At 45.0% G+C, this 14,432-nt stretch overlaps 1 protein-coding gene across 6 annotated transcripts in view; it reads left to right on the top strand.

Annotated features, from left to right (window-relative positions):
- Nucleotides 1–14,432, top strand: part of LOC107220150 — a 120,908-nt gene that overhangs the window by 67,375 nt on the left and 39,101 nt on the right. For 5 of the 6 annotated variants that reach the window (XM_046734311.1, XM_046734300.1, XM_015658617.2 and 2 more), the window contains one exon: nucleotides 409–435. The exons of the other annotated variant lie outside the window; for it this stretch is intronic. The gene's annotated coding sequence lies outside the window, so the exon portion shown is untranslated. The remainder of the gene's footprint in view (nucleotides 1–408; nucleotides 436–14,432) is intronic. 6 annotated transcript variants of the gene reach the window in all.

The following is a 14,432-nucleotide window of genomic DNA, read 5'->3' as shown; positions in this document are numbered from 1 at the left end:
TGGTACGTTTGTACGGCGTTGATGTATAAACTCCTGTCACTTCGTATATAGGAATAATTTCGAGATCCATGAACTGAGAACATATGCAAATTTAATGTCGTACAGTTAGGCGGAAAGTTTTTCGTCGCGAATAAGAATGCGGAGACGCGTTATACGTCGGTAATAAAACAGTAAAATACTTATTCGTCATAATTGCCCGGTTTGTTTAATTCGATTGAAAGTTTTAGCTCATTATGTCGAGGCAGCCGCTTTACAGTACTGTAAATGATCGTGAGTGGCAATATCGCGCCATGCTGAATAAGAGACCGCTTTTTTTGTCTTCCCAATAACGAACTTCATTCAACTCGACTCAAGAGCGAGGTGTTAACTATGCTTTAATAATTTTCCTTGCTTTTATTTTTGTTACAGAGTCGGAGCCTCGCCTACTGTCAACAAGTGAGTAGTAAATCCATTTCAGCCGTGCGAGGGCCATTTTTGTTAATTAACGGAGCTCCGTTGGGGGTTAATAAATTATTACTGTGACTGATATGGATCCGCACGACGGGTTCATTAAACAACCCGTAATACCGCTTTTGAATTACCAGCTGCGACTTTCGAATTAACACTGGGAAAGGAGGCGAGATGGAAAAAAGAACACCTTTGCATTATATTATTGAGTTATTAGTTTCTTACCCAACTTATAATGCGCAAATGATATACGTATAAGCAGTTGGTTTTGTGCTTTGACAAGTTTCCACGTACACGGTGACCGGAAAGTTTTCATTTCGGCTGGAACCTTGGTACCTACCTTTTATTCCGACGGTACTTTTATCCACTTTGAACCGACGTTCCTGCCAATTAGAAATTTGTCTAACACGGTCGGGGGTGACGCGGTTTTTCATTGTGGGTTCTTGTTAGTCTGTAATAAAGTCTTATTCCCCCGTAGGAGTTATTATCGACGAGGGCGAATGGTAGCTCCAGTAACAGGGTGATTAATGTACGGTAGGTAAATACTGCGCCGTTAACAAGCTAATATACTATTTTATTCTATGCAATCGATATACACGCCCTTCGATTTCACGAGCCATTCAACGGTCCCTCTTTCGTCCACGTATTTGATCCTCTATATCGATTACGCGTAGGAATTAACTACGCAAACTATTCGTATACGTATGTAACGTACGAATACTTGCGTACGCATATAACACAAGAGAGCGAGGGTTGGTGGAACGGAATTGCGCTCATATCGATGAAAGGCTAATACTCGCGAGGCGATACTTTGGGGTTAATTGGTACACGGTATATACGAATGCGGATCACGATAATAATCATAACAGATCGGCTCCTTCTGCTCGTTGTCACGCAAACCCTGAGACGAACACGCCACTTCGCCAACCACCAGCACCTTCCTTGCCGGGGTAAAAAAGAACCCGCTAGTATATATATCAGAGCGTGGAGCTCTTCTCGGTTCGTTGGGGGAATATGCGTGTGCCTGTGTCTGTGTGTCGTACAACGTGCGATTCTCATTTCTTCTTCTCCGTGTTCTTCTTCTTCTTCTCTTTCTTCTTCATCATCTTCTTCTTCGCCTTATTCTTTTCCATTTCCTTCTCTCTTCTTCTCCTTCTTCTTAAGCTGCAAGATTTCAAAGCATTTCGCTAACGCATCCTCTTTGATCTTCGGCTCTAGCGATTACGTTCGGTTAATTGAGAAATAATACTAATTACTAGATATTTTCTTTTTCATCGACTAATCGACCGTCGCTTCCTCAACGAACAATTTATCGCTGTTTTACCATGCGAATTGAGCCATTACTGTAGCTACCAAGTTTCCTCTTCATACATGCCTACACCGCCGTACAAAGATCATCGATGTATTATACAATTGTTTCGTCCTGTATGAATATATTTCTAAGCTCTATTCAGTGCGCTCGGCTTTACCGCCTCGATCGAGCCTCGACTACAGGCACATGCATACACACACGATTCTATATATGAATGTATATGTACGCTCTTGAAAGGCGTACCTGAAAATTGTCTGCGAGAAAATTATGCACGCCAATAAATTGTTTATTATACGAGAAGATACCATAAAATTGCTACACGGTACGTGGACTTTGCTGCACGATTTCGCACACCTTCGCGCGTCCCTCCCGCACGTACGTGCACGTATATACACGTATATCTAGGTATGTGTTTGCTCCATCGTCGAGACGCGTCTCCAAAAGTACGTTGATCCTGGCTGCTGCAGGTCTGCTGCAGGTCTACAACCACACGCGCCTCTCTTTCGTAGGGTATAGGGCCGGTCCAGGAGATGCACCGTATCTCACGTACACTGGGCCCCGACCAACTCTGCACGCTCACACCGCAGAACTCTCTCTTTCTCTCTTTTTCTCCCTCTCTCTCTCTCTATCTCTCTGCTAACAGACGCGAGAGAGTTTCGACCTGCGATGGCGGGCCACGGTTTCGGGGTCCGGGTTAAAATCAGGGGGATTTTTCGACCGCGCGCCTCTTACGTACCATTGCTGCATTGGCGTAATCCAACATCGCGGTGAGAGGGAATTTTTCGCCGGATTATACGGACGAACAGGGCCTCCTTTTCGTGGTCGTTGCTCGACCATCTGCACGCGACACTCGTGGTTTGATTTTAAGTGCCTTCGGTACAGGTGAAAGTCGGCTGGGTGTTGATGGACTTGAGACTGGACAAGCGGTTAGAACAATAACAAGGAATTCTGTTTTGGCGAGGGTTAAAGAAAAAGAAAAAAAAAAAGCAAGGTCATCCTGTAGGTTTGGGAATTTCGAGGATACTCCGAAGGAGGATGAAAAACTTTCCTTCGGTACGTCTGGCTCTTCTTCATCTTCCTATTCTTCTTATTTTCTTCTTCTCACGATCAGACGAAGTTGAAAATTCTTCGTCATCGGTAAACACTCGATTGTTTGCCGGTGTCGTTTGGGACTGTAGTGTACTTATCGTATCGGATGTTCGAAACATATTCGTCGTCAGCCGAGACTTTCGAACGAAGTTCCTCGACCGCTTTTCGGGACAACAGCACAACAGCACAGCGTTACCGCGTGGTAGCGTCCTTGGGCCGTGTCAGTGGCATAGACCATACAGGGCCCGTTCAAGGTCGAGTCAAGTGTTGCCGAGTGTTACCGAGAATTGTCGAGTCTTGCCGAGCCTAGACCCCATAACCAGCTTCGGACCCTCTCTGCTGTCCACACCACGATGTCATCCAATACCCGTGGGCCAGGGGACTCTACAACGCTATTTGGTACCTCTTCGTCCTTTTATTTTCGAAATTTTCAACACCTTCGTAAGCAGCCATACTGTTTACTCGCTGAGTAATCGGCTCTATTTCTGCATGCAGATGTCGAAGATAATGATCACGGTCACGCCTCTCCGAAAGTAATTGGTGATATTCAGAAGACTGAAAAGCTCTGGATCTTTTGACATGAAATTTGTTTGGCAATTTGGCGCAGTTTGCAATTATTTGTCAGAGTCGAACATTAACTTGAAGTACACCATAGTCCATAAAGTACTGACTGTCTTTTGTTATAAATTTCATAATGTTTGAGGTAACATGGTCAAATTCAATTGCAAGGTTCGAGAGTGATTGAAGGTAGCTAGCCTAAACAATTCGCAATTCTTCTTTTCAGCTGAAACGAGCCTGCGAGTAATATGCTCTCATCGTTCCTAGCATCGATATTGCACTTTGCGGTGCTGCAGTTTCGATTTCTGTTCGAGCTGGGCGGTTCCTTATGGTCGGATCGTCGGATCGAATGATCGCTGGCCTCGATGCCCCTCGATTCCAGCAGGTATCAGGTTCATTTTTTTTTTTTTTTTTTTAAATGTATATTTTTTTTTCGTTCACCAAGGCGGGTCAGCCTGCAGTCTGGTCTCTTCGGACTTTGATCGCTGGTGGGCTACACCGCGATCAACCGCGACATAGGTGGGCCAAATTTTACCTTTACGAATACGAGACTCCTTACAACGTTCGATTTTCGAATTTCTGTATTTAGAGCATTTAAATCTGTTCCATACCTATTTCATTGAAAAAATTGCAAAAGTATGAGGTAAACTTGAGGGTGACTGTGTAAGTTTTTGAACAACTCTGTGTGCAAATTATTGACGTGAAAACAAATTCATTTACCAGTATTCGAGCTTATTATTTACCACGCATTGTATGTATGTACGTGTGTATAAAAGTATCTAATCGAATAAGGCTGTACCCATTATTTATACAGACATAACGTGGATAGACAAGAAACGGCGGAGTTGCTTGAAACTCGAGCGAACATCGGAAACGTTAGATTACAAACCATTAAGCCGACAAAAAATTAAACGCTACTTCAAAGCAGTCAACATTTTTTATTCAACCATCTGAATTTAAGTGATTAAGTTTTTTCCCCCATTGTATATATATACACACACACACACGCGCACACATATAAATATACACTATATATGTATGTGTACTACCAACGCCTCGGACGTAACTTTACTGTAATTGGTTTAAGGGTATGTACCCAGTTTACGTGAATAAATTTTGCAAGAATCAAAGAGTGCCGTGCATGTTTCTTGAGCTTTGACCTGAAAGTTGATGTGAACAAAAAGCTTAAGATAAAGAAGAGCCTGTCATTTTCACAAGGTTACATTTATCGCCATTACACTTCGCTTCGCTAAATTTTATCTTCAGATAATATGTTACGCCCACATTGGCTGCGCACATCCTCTCAATCGCTTCTGTCGCTATCTTCAATTATTTCTTTAGATTGAGCGATTAAAGTCTCGGAAAACGTTACACCGACACCTCGACATTGAAGTTTTCAGCCGTGTTAACCATAAAATCGTGCCGGATAATTAAAATCCTCGATTATATCTAGCTCGTTAAGATTGAATTAATTAGCTTCGCTGTAACACGCGTTAGATTCTAGAAATGACCTACACGCATCAGATGATGCTGACGAGGAGTCGGTGAAATGCGGTCGAAACTTTTAATATCCTTGACGGTAGAAATGGTTGAACAAATTTTTATCCCATCGTTAAGCTTCCTGCATCCGGTTGATATACGTGTACAACTGGGGAACAAAAACAACACGATGCAAAACTATAAGCTTAGGCATTGAATAATCCGACCAGACTTGCTCTTAACTAGAAACAAGGAAGAATCAATGGACGCGAATTCATTTTCTCCGGACATTGTAACTAGCCTTTTGTGTGTGTGCGCGTAGATTATGTAAAGGAAGCGAGGCTTGTATTGTCTGTCTCGACGACGGCGAACCCACCTTCGTGAGCATCGGAGATCGACATCTCCTCCGTGACGGAGACTAGGCCGCGGGTGTGCCACGCCGCGTTTTGCTCTGCCATGGCGCAAGCTCCCGCGAACGATCGAACCAAAGAACGAAACCAGTTTCTACATGCATCCGCAGCTATGGGTCTGGGCATTACGTCGATGTGGTCGAGGGCTGTTCGATTATTTCTGAAGACGCTCTGCAAAACTGCCCCTGCCTTCTTATTTTCTTTATACACTTACTTCCTTGGGCCGCAGAGCGCTGGCCACAGGGCCAGAGCCCTCAAGGATGCGGATCCGAATTTCAAATGGTTCCAATTGGCAACGGATAATTTTCGCGAGATAACGTGACAAGGCACTCCAGAAACTTGCGAAAGATCAAAATTGTGCTCAGAGGTTTCACCTTTCGGCTTGATGGGATTTGACGCAATTGTTGATTTGTATTTTATTCGTGAGAAATTTTATTCCCTCTCGACCACTTGAACTGTCCAACGATGAATTCGTAATTTTATCACATTTTGGAACTCATGTTGCTGAAAAAATTCTCTACTGGTTATGTTTGTATAATTACAATGATCATGCACTTGCCGATGATCTGCGGATGACTGAAACGAGTTTTAGTAAGCCTGATAGGTATGCGCACGTTCGTTCGTAACACTGATTGCTTTCGTCCTTTTCGAAAGAAAAAACAGTATTTTTCTCTTGAGAATAATGTCAAAGTTCACGCTGTAGCACGTCGATCGAAAAACGCCCCGCCAGTCCTGTTCTGAGCTACCGGGTCAGCCAACTTCACACGGCTTTGATTCGCAAACGACAAATTTGCAATTAGAAATGAAAAAACTTTTCGTTCGCTGATTTTCAGGCGGAATACATTGGTAGCGTATGAGGCGATAGTCCTGGGTCACCCTGTATATAATGGTTCTCGGGCGAAACGCGGAGGAGAACGCGGAACAAAGAAAACAATCGAATCGTTATACTGCCCAAGTATATCGATCCAGTTATACAGTTATTCCAAGGCGAACTACCGTCGTCGATCACATGTCATGCCTCGCCAACGCCTAAAACCCCGGAGCTCCTCCGCACGTTGGTGGTTCGCTTCGGCTAATGCCCCGGGCAGACACAGTTCCCCGGTTATTCGGTCGATCACCATACGGATTGCTTAATTAAAACGATACGGGCTCTTTCTGTGTCAACTGAACTGCCTTTTCTATCGAGATACCGTCCGTCTACTTGATGTCGAATTTTATAACGGTCTTAAATTTCCTCGTGGTTTTGGAAGGGTATCATTTTCACCTTTAGATTGCCGGGATTTTGAGAGCTTTATTTCCCTCAGAAAGTTTGAAAATGTTTTGCCTGTATCTTAAATATAACATGTGTGAAGTTCCGACAACGGGCAGAGACTATACTCACAGACTTTCCGGCGGTCTGGCGGTTGACGGTAACTTTTCGAAGGCTGAGAGGATAGGGGAGGAAATTGGTGGAATTTATGAGGATGGAAGGAGAGTTGTCTGCAGTTTCGTTGTCGAAAGTCGGGGCGGAATGTGCGATGAGCGACGCGACAGTGACGAGGCAATACGACGATGAAGACGAAACTGATATTGGCAATACGGATGTAGGAGGAGGATAATGTGACTGCCTACCGGCTAACGGACTACCGTCCAAACATGAACACACCCGTAGCTGTAAATATAATCGGCAACGTCCGCCCGCCGTGCCTCCTGTTCAACGAACTAATATTTGATTCCAATCACCTCTCGGAGAAAACGTGTTTGCCCGTTGCCGTGCGTCGTCGGGGCATTTGGCTCGTGGTAGAACAGAGAAGGAGAGCGAGAGAGAGAGAGAGAGAGAGGGTATCGGGTTGACTATGATGCGCTGCGGCAGAGTTGGCGTACAATCTGCCCCTGTGTTATCTGTTTCCATTGTCGACTTGGCTTACAGACGTGGATCCAGCCACGTCTACTCGGCGAGGAAGCGGAGGGTACGAGGCATAACCCGACGCAAGGCCGATCGCCGACTCTGTAACAGTTTTCCTTTACCCATTTCACCTTTTTCCTCTTCCCTTCATAATCATACAATTATACGTATGTTCAGGATGCCCCGTTCGCAGCTTCTATACATGGCTGCATGCATTTGTCGTTCCATACATTACACGCAGGTATACGTACATCTCCACCGACGGAGGTTTACGCATTGTACTCAAACACGTGTCGATTGTGCTGCGTACACGCGTGTACACGAATCCCATATTCTACATTGAAATAGGTATATAGTTATAACATGGCAACGGTCACGGGGCGAACACAGACGAGCCGTGTATGGCGGACAAGGGATGGGTATGGGTGCTGGTGTAGGACTGGCAATGAATAAAGAAGAAGTTTAAAAGTTTCCTTCTTCGCTGACCGCGAGGACTCGGGAGTAGACTGCCAGTGTGTACGACGTATACTGACAACTGTGGAATTAATAGATTCTCGTTGCGGCGTATAGAGCCTCTTGCGATACATTATTCATTAGCGTGTCTCGTATCGTGGTTATGGAAAGTGATATTATCTTCGTGACAGGCGTCTTTCCGTTCCTTCCTTGGGCTTGGCTGTAAACCGCGCGGAGTCGCCCTCCCAGGAACTTTTGATACGCTGTCGGAAATCCTGCTCGATATTACAGCTATATGACGCCTCGAGGATCCGTGGTCGTCGCGTCGTGTCTCGCACAGTCCGTAGTCACCGTGGTCCGAAGAGCGCGGCCTATACGTTTCTACGTCGTACGTGAAAACCGATCGACTCTTCTTTTTATGGATGCAGCGTTTATTGCCCTCCTTTATCCCGCATTTACGCACCAGTTAAACATACGAGATCGCGTATTAACGGCAAGTAGAATTAATTAATTAATTAATTAATTGACGTATAGCTATGTTTACAGTTCAGTTTCGTGTGAACATGACCTCTCGACGTCGAGTACCATAGCATAGGTGGTTGTTGTACGTATACTCGTACCGCAGAAGCTGCCGTCTTGATACCATCTGATATTATTACGGAATTCCCCCGAGTGCAGGTGGAAAAAAGCTGCAAAGATTGACGTACCTGGATAAGTAAGTCTTAGGAACGTCATAGGACTTGCGTCAAAAGTACCGGTAACGTTACAGGCCACGCTATTCGAGTCTCGGGAGAGAGGAAATCTTCCCTGGGTAAACACTATTGTGGTGGTGATGCGGCAGTGAGCCTTCGAAGCGTAGTAAAGTCCGTTGCCAGGTTCCACAAGTCGACAACCACCGTTGCTCCGCGACATATTTTCCGGGAAAAACTTGATCCGTGTCTTGTGCCATGGTGCGGATAGCGATGGAACGGAGCCAGGCAACGCGGCTGCATCTCTCGTTTGAGGGGAACGGATCGTTGAAACGGCGACGAAGACGTAGAAAATTTAAGGAATTTTGTATTCCAATGGCGTACCGAGGCCACGTGGCCGGTTGAAAGGCTTCCTCGAACTTTCTACCATTCGAATCGTCCCGTCCCGGTTGACTTACTTTGTCCAAAGTGAGCTTCTTTATACCCATCGCTAAACGTGTGACGTCATCCCCGCCGGTGGCTTCCTGCTCCGTTCGTCTTACGCTCTGGACATCTCTTAGCGCAACGATTACTTTGCTACTTTTTGTCACGATTTTTTACCCATCTCTGTTACCCATACCTCGGGTACCGGCGAGGAACGATGTCCGGGGCTGTGGGTAGAAAATATTCATCAATTCTTGGGACGACGCTCGACGGTGCCGGAACCGCTAATCGCGAGACATTACGAGAGACCGGCAACTCTCAATGCTGACTGGTCAGAATTCACTACGCGCAATTATATGCCTGTGTTCTTATTGTGACGGATCTGTATGTCGCTCGCGCATTGGCACGTGTCCAACTTTTACTGTATCTCACGAGGGTAGGAAGTTCTGCGACGATTCATCCCGCAGCTAGGTAATTGGCAATCTTGTACTGAGATGTATACGCGCTTATAAAAGACGTCTATACTGCACACGTTCTCATAGATTATCAGATGCTTTTTATCTTTTATTTTTCTCTCTTCTACTCTCAAAGATATCGGTCCTTAGTGTGGAAGCGGGGAGTCAGTCCTGATCGCGAGCTTATCGCGCTCCAGGGCATCGCTTGATGATGATATAACTGCCCTACGATCCACCAAGTTGGAAAATACCGTGACACATTTCTAAAAGTCATTCGGAAGCGATCATCGTTTCAGATATGCAAGCGATGTTACACGAAAATCTAATATCGTTTCAATAACTGACTATGGAGAATGACTTTGGTGTCGTTTCAGAATGAAATATTGTAAAATATTTGAGGAAAGAACAGACCTGCGGTTAATGGAGGAAAATTTTCATAACGAGATTAGAACCGATTTCGTAAAAATCTCTCCCCTCGATACTCTTCAGCTGTGGTACACTTTTTTTCTCTCTTTTCAATTAGCCATGGATTGCTGTATGCAAAAAACAAGCCGATGAGGTGGTGAACGTTGAACGATGAATGCAACGCGCAGTATCCATAACAGTGTGACAAACCGAAAACTGGGTCAGTTTTCAGTTGAAGTTAGAAAACGTATGGGTATTCACATGCATACGTGCATTAGGCCGAGGTTTGACCATGCCAGAGCAAGAATTGAAACGCGTTTTACTACGCGGCTGACGGAGGAGGTGTTGTGTCGACACTCGAACCGCAACCCGGACTGGGAGAGAAAGACCGGTCCTTTGTCCTTCGAGGTGTACATTCTGAGAAAAGTAAAATGGGTCAAAGGGTGAATAGAACAAAGAGATGCCGACGTGTTTCCCCCCATTTCCCATTGCCTCTTCAAACTTTGAACGGTTCTTAAACCGAGGCGCTCCTATAATCCGGTCCGACGTAAACGTAGGCGGCGGCTCCACGGAACGTAACTAAATTTCTTTAGTCCAATTGTGGAAGACCTTGGCTTGGGCTCTCTTTACCAACCTAGCCTCGCTCTGCTTTGGCGTGTACATGTACGTTGTACACATATATATGTATATCTCAACTCCGTGACGTCCGAGTTTATTACCAAAGCTTCCTACACGTGTAGATCAGGCACGCGCGTGTGAATGTATTTGCGATTGTGTGGGTATACGCGCCGGAGGTAATCGATTTGTTCCAAGACACGTTCTTCAAACGACTCTCGGCCGAACGTCCCCGCGTTGAAATCACCAGGGTAGAAATCTCGGATCTCGCAGACGTACGAGTACCGCTGAGGATTTCGTTTCGACAGATTCGGGGAAAGCGTATAATCGTTATAGCGAATCCAATCAGGCTTAGCATTGGCGAGAACCATCTTGCGGCATGCCCTGAATTCTACTTTAGGCGAAAACCGATCAACGCGAAGTGCAGGTAAACTCTAGAAACTCACATTCGATGCCACGTTCATTATGCCTGCCACATGGCGAGTGATCACGCGGCGTTGAATTTCGCGCGATACTTCATGCCATGGGAAAACAAAACGAGGTCTTGATCTCTAGGGCTTCGCGGCTATTGGTCTCGTGATCGACCAAGAAGGCGAAGAAGATCGGCTCGAGGAAACCTTGGAACCTTGGCGTGGCGCGGTGGGTAGAGATAAAACAAGAAGCTCGAATCTAAATATAACCTGGACTACGGAACTTGCACAGCTCGGCTCGCCTCCTAGGCAGTCCTAGAAGTCCTGGCAGTCCTCACGCTCCACGTCCACCTCCTATTATACCGCTACAGATATATCTAGGCTTCTGGAATCACGTTCACCATTGACAGAGTGAATATTGTTCGCGTTACGTGAACGGAATTTCATAAAACGATTAGGTATATTTTCCGGACGTCGTTAACCTTTGGTCGAATGTTGCGTTGTAACATATTATTTTCACTGTAAATCGTTGCGTCGCAGGTGTGATTGAACTGGAACGATAATCGTCGCGGCGGAAATTAGTTTTCCAACTTTTCAAAATCGATCCAGACGTTCACCAAATGCCATTATACCTGCTCGTTAAGGTGGGCTACGATAGTCGCCGGTTTTGTTCGCCGCGAAGGTGCGACGCGTGGAATTTAATTGCTCCTTGGCGACGATCATGTACATTAAACGGCCAACTTTTGTCGCACGCAGTTAGAAATTAGCGAGATCGCGGCTGGACGGTGAGAACCTAATCGTAAAACCGGACTATTTCGAGACTACGTGTAATTATTTGTGCCTGAATGGTCATCGTAATTTCTGCGGGGTATTGCGAACGATCTTGCAGATGCCTGCCGTCTCTGTGTATGAACCCAGATTTAATCGCGATTTCACGACTTCCCAGATTCGTACGGCGAGATTTCGTTTACTGGGCTAGCGTTTTACTCGCGCTATTATATATCAATCAATCACCGGCTCGGTTGCGAGTGTGAACAATTTTCGACGGATCCTAGATTTTAAAGTTTCGATGAATTCGGTAAAGTTACGAAACGGTTAGGAGCCGGTTGCACGTCGCGAGATAAAATTTAACTCAATTTTTTCTTTGGAATTTAATATATCTGCGGATCTCGGGTTCCGAGCCTTGGAAAATTTGACGGTAGGTATATAAAACTCGAAGCTGAACAGATACGAAGCAGATTAGAGACGAGGTTGGCTCCGGAGTGAGCCTGGAGCACAGCCAGGAAGAGATGATATCTCTGCGACGGTTGGTCCCCGGTTAATCCTTCTTTTTTTCTCTCCATCCTCTTTTTGCGGTGACCGCGAGTTCCAGCTGCTCTCGTGGAGGTTGCGGCTTTGTTACGAAACTAAGTCGAAAGCGAAATGCTCTCTCCTATCCACGCGGCTCTCTTTCACCAGTCCTGGCCCAGTGTCTGATCTCCTAACCGCGGTGGGGGAGTATCGCTGGCCTCGAGGTAAAGAAGCGAGGAAGGCACGATCATCGACGATCGCTGAAAGTGAAGTTTTGTGGCGTAAAGGTGTATCGCTTGCTGCGTACCGCTAAGTGAGCATCGGTAATCGGTTACCACGGCTTCTTCTCGCGGCTCGAACTCCGTTCCGTCGGCTAGCTATAAGCTCCGAGCTTTCTCCGGGTCACGGTTCTTGAGCTACAGTTAATCGATTCACCATATGAAATCGATGAGTTATGAACCGTCGATGACGACCTGCGGGACTCGAAACTGGTCCTGATGTTCCAGGAGGAGACCCGCGATCCGGTCGTTGTCTTCAACGGTGCGTGAAGAGCCCCGACGACTATAAGGAACTGGAAGATACTCGGTACCTTATACCTACCTCGGTTCTCGGAGGTAGCGACGCGGAGGCATTCGCCAAGGTCGGGTATCTTAAAAATCGTGCGTCGCCACGCGATCCTGTTTTTCCCGTGATTTTAACGATCCGCGTTTATATTATGTGTCATAATATTTTTTTAACCTCAAGTTGTAATTAACGCGGCTCTCCGTACGTCGGTTAAACCGGCGAGCGTCACCGCGCCACGTGAATCGGTTTATACGAGAGATTCTTTCTTTCTTTTATCTCTCCGCTCTCCCACCTCGACTTGGAAAAGACTTGTCCGGAAATCCTAGAGCACACTGAACGTGATTTGTTACCTCTTAACGACTTTCCTCCGAATCACCGAGCCAAGTTCTCCGTCGACGCTACGTCACCGGTATCTTATACCGTGTCCTAAAATACCGATCCGCAAATATCCACAGTCAACGAACTGATTAAAAAGAGTCATTAATCAGATTTACTTATCTTTCAACTGACCCACCGCAAAAATCACCACGAGGCTGGTGTATCTTTTCTTCCGATTATCAGCCGCGGAAATACTTCACATACATCCGTGTGCAAGTTTATAAAAGTGTTCACTCGTGCACACCGCGAATCATTATTCCAGCACCCAAGTGTCGCGAAGTAAAAAAATACCACCATCGACTAGCCTGGCGTCGCGTCGTGACGGCCGAGTCCTGACTCGATTACGAAAGTCGATCATTGCCATTGGCTTTCATCACGCACAGCCATCACGTGTGGCGGTACGAAAGGAAAACTTGCAACGCCAATGGCTATACAATAACCGGATCAAAATTTTACCCAAGTGTTCTCTTTCTTATGCTGTAGCACGTTTAATGTCACTGCAGCTTCAACGTCATGGCTGCGTACTCTTTGCTGCAGCAATCAAGTGCAGTTTAGTGCACTAAAGAAGCAATTCCAAGTTACGTACACACACATGTATGTACGAGGACAACATCCACGGCTTCCCACGGTCCATGAGGCTGCAGCTTGCCTGCTGACTCCGAGCGACGTGATTATCAATTTTAGAAAATTATATTAGTTATTGCTCGAGAATAATTAGTTCGGTTTTACTGCGGACTCGTCGTTAAGTTACAGTTTAACGAAAAACACTTGAGCTTGGGATGAAAACGCATTGGTCAGCGAAGCATCTCGATGCAAATATACTCGATATGATAATCCGGAGAGATTAAAGTTTAAATATACATGGATTGCAATTAATGCTTGTTTACTTGAAATTCAGGCTTCGGTTTTATAACGATGAACGTACGTTCTTCGTAAATTTTTGTACATTATGACCTGACAAGCTACGGGGACCCAATGATGTTACTGTTTTGTCATCCCAGTTTTGAAACATTCTCTGCACCGTTACTGCATATCTTTTTTTTATTCGATTTATCATTCGTTACGAATATTCATGGAGCATTATAATATCGTTCATGTAAAAAAGAGGAGGAATATCGAAGGATTGAAAATAACTCATCGGATTGCTAGAATACTGTTCAACATTCGTTGAACTGCAAGAGTGATTACAATCTTCGAAAATTTATATTAACGCATTTTCCCAGAAGCCGTATTTCGTCAAATTGTCACCCGAATCGGAATTAGCGATTATACAGTATTTCTTTATTTGTCGGGTTTACATTTAAATGAATAAATATCGATTCTATACATCGAATAATAACCAAAATAGAAAGGTGATTCTTAGATATGAAAAAAAAAAAATTAACCGAAATCTTCACTTATTACTTACAAAGTTTAGTTTTCTTTTTCTTACATTGATAAGTAAGTCTTTAAAGTTTTCGGCTGATAGTATAAGCAGCAGGTACCGGCAGCACGTTGAAATAAAAAATAAGTAAAATTTATCTAATAAAAAACTATAGTTTCTTTTATTAGTTACGTGAAAGAAATCAAA

This window comes from Neodiprion lecontei, chromosome 1, assembly GCF_021901455.1.
Source record: "Neodiprion lecontei isolate iyNeoLeco1 chromosome 1, iyNeoLeco1.1, whole genome shotgun sequence".
Lineage (NCBI taxonomy): Eukaryota > Metazoa > Arthropoda > Insecta > Hymenoptera > Diprionidae > Neodiprion > Neodiprion lecontei.
Note: the sequence above shows the minus strand (reverse complement) of the source record. Positions and strands in the feature narration are given on the sequence as shown.